This window comes from Eurosta solidaginis, chromosome 1 (assembly GCF_040869045.1).
Source record: "Eurosta solidaginis isolate ZX-2024a chromosome 1, ASM4086904v1, whole genome shotgun sequence".
Taxonomy (NCBI): Eukaryota; Metazoa; Arthropoda; class Insecta; order Diptera; family Tephritidae; genus Eurosta; species Eurosta solidaginis.
In genome coordinates, this window is record NC_090319.1 from 143966799 (window position 1) to 143970218 (window position 3420).

A 3420-nucleotide genomic window follows, 5' to 3' on the forward strand; every position below is an offset into this window, starting at 1 on the left:
CTACAATTATTTTTAGTGTGTGATTGTTTTTCAACCTTGGTACGTATGTAACGCTAATATATTTTCTTGTTGTTGAGTTCCCTTGCTGTGTATTTTCATTGTTATTCGAACTTTTAATATTTATTTATTTTTATTTAATTTTACGAGTGCAGCCGAGTAGCTATTTTTGAAAAGAATATTTCTTATTTTTTCATCATTTTCTGCCATAAGTCGCTTAGAATCTTCATTTTCCGAATTAGGCTAATTGCAGTATTTGTTTTTTGTTTCCATGGATGGTTTGAGTGGTAGTTTATTATTCTACCCGATCCAATAGTTTTTGCATGCCAATTCAATGCAATCTTTCTATTTCTCCGATGTATATCTACGTCTAGGAAGGCAATCTTGCCATTGTTCTCTTCTTCTTTCGTAAACTGTAGTTTGCTATGCTGCGCGTTTAGAGTATTCAGTATGTCTTCCACGTCCTTTGTCTTTACTATTGCAAATATGTCATCTACATATTTTTTTATGTATTTTACATGTATGTTTTTGCCTTTCAATTCAGCTAAGCTGTCGTCCAAAATTTTGTCAAGTACGATATAAGCTATCGTTGGGGATAATGGGTTACCCATGGGCATACCATAAATTTGATGGTAAAAAGTATTATTGTATGTAAAATAGTTGTTAGTAAGTTAGTAACAATAAACATGAGGCAGTTTTATCAACACATAAGACTCAAATTCGACGAAGAGACGTGCTATATTATAAAACAACACAACAAAAGTTTAAAAACACTTTCGAAGCAAAAAGAGAGACTCAAGTTCTTACTACGATGTATGGAGTATGGCATTGTGTCCCCACACCTACAGGGCAAGACGAGAAAGCTCAAACATTGCTTTAAGTTAGACACCACTTGGCGTGAATTAGAAAAATTGGAAGAATATTTCCTTTCGAAAATCGTCAATTTATAAATTAAAGAAGCAAATATAAGCATCAAAATTATTACAAATACTATAAGACAAGCAGAGAAAATATTACGTAAGAGACTGGGAGAAGCAGATTTTGAAAAGTAATATTCAGAAGACACATGAGAACAAGCTGAAAACGCAACTTTGGAAAAATATTAGTAAATTTGGCATCAGATAAAATGAGGAGTGGTTCATAAATAAAACTAGCATCGATGTACCACAAGAGTCACGCTTGTTACTGTCTCTTGGAAACAAGTTTGCCCTGCCCGTATCAAGCAAGATTTTTTCCCCGATACATATCGTTGCCAATTTAGAACAAGGTATACAAGAAATTGCCGATGAAAGAGAAAAAGATATGGCTAGGAGTAATCTCGCTGCAAAAATTAACACATACCAAAACAAACTCGGAAACAGTGCAAAGGAAAAATTTTTACTAAAGATATACGCCGACACCCAAAAATTCATTAGCCAACACAAACATGACATAGTAGTAACAAAGGCAGACAAAGGCAACAAAACTGTATTAATGTATAAAAAAGACTATGAACAGAAAATGGGGCAGTTGTTACATGACAAGCAAACGTACAAAACTATAAGAAGTGATCCCACCCAAAAGTTACTGCGGAAAAATAATTTAATTATAAATGACCTGTTTAAGCAGAAAAAAATCAGCGTAAAAGAGAAATACAAATTGACATCATCAGTCGCCAACGCACCGAGATTGTACGGACTTCCTAAGACACATAAACCAAACTTACCTCTTAGACCAATTTCCTCGTCCACGAACGTACCTTGTTTCAGTTTATCTAAATATATTGGAAATATTTTAAAAATATAGTATCGGAAGATTACAACCTAAAAAACTCTTTCCAACTGAGAAATCATTCAAATTCAAGGCGACGAAATGCTAATCTCTTTTGATGTTGTATCCTTATTCACCAACATTCCAATACACCTAGCCATACAAATAGCACCATCATACAAAAATGGAATAAATTAGAAGAGCATACAAATATTGAAAGAAAGCATTTCCAGAAGATTCTTGAATTTTGTCTTCAGGAAAACAACTATTTTACATAAAATAATACTTTTTACCATCAAATTTATGGTATGCCCATGGGTAACCCATTATCCCCAACGATAGCTGACATCGTACTTGACAAAATTTTGGACGACAGCTTAGCTGAATTGAAAGGCAAAAACATACACGTAAAATACAAAAAAAAATATGTAGATGACATATTTGCAATAGTAAAGATAAAGGACGTGGAAGAGATACTGAATACTCTAAACGAGCAGCATACCAAACTACAGTTTACGAAAGAAGAAGAGAACAATGACAAGATTGCCTTCCTAGACGTAGAGATACATCGGAGAAATAGAAAGTTTGCATTGAGTTGGCATGCAAAAACTATTGCATCGGGTAGAATAATAAACCACCACTCAAACCATCCATGGAAACAAAAAACAAATACTGCAATTAGCCTAATTCGGAAAATGAAGATTCTAAGCGACAATGAATTTATAGCAGAAAATGATGAAAAAATAAGAAATATTCTTTTCAAAAATAGCTACCCGGCTGCACTCGTAAAACGACTCATGGAGACGACAGTAAATAATATTAAAAGTTCGAATAACAATGAAAATACACAGCAAGAGAACTCAACAACAAGAAAATATATTAGCGTTACATACGTACCAGGGTTGACAAACAATCACACACTAAAAATAATTGTAGGAAAGGAAAACATAAGTTATACTCTAAAACCACATAGCACGCTAAACAAAATATTTACGAAAACTAAAGATAGAATTCAAAAAGAAGATCAGAATAATGTGGTATATGAAATAAAGTGTAAAGGCAATGAAAATGATGAATGCAACAAGAGCTACGTTGGCACTACAAAAAGAGCGTTGGGTATAAGACTACATGAACATGAAATGGATGCCAAAAATAAAAAGGATACAACAGCACTTGCAAAACACCTTACAAGCAACAATCACACAGCTGATTTCACCAACGCTAAAATATTGGACATAGAGCGAAAAGAAAAACGACGACTAACACTGGAAACCATACATATACAACAACAGCTAAGAAACGTCATAAACTTCAAAGAAGATATAAACAACACAAATAGTGCATATACTGCGGTGATAAAATAAAATTAATAAACTTGACTCAAAATGGAAAAGAACTGTGATATATTTTTAAATTAATGTTTAACGTACTGGTGTTAGAAATGTTATATGTATTAATGTTTTTGTGATGTTAGAATAGCATGTACAAAGTAAGGAGAAACTTACGGATTTAGCTATATATTTTTGCAAATACCATTACATGGTGAGTCAACACGCAATGAAAAAATATTATATTGAGAGAAAATTATTAAGTGTGTTTATAACTAATTGCTATTTTCATGTTTATTGTTAATAAAAACAGAATACCCTGAGGATGGCGCTGTCGCGTCGAAAG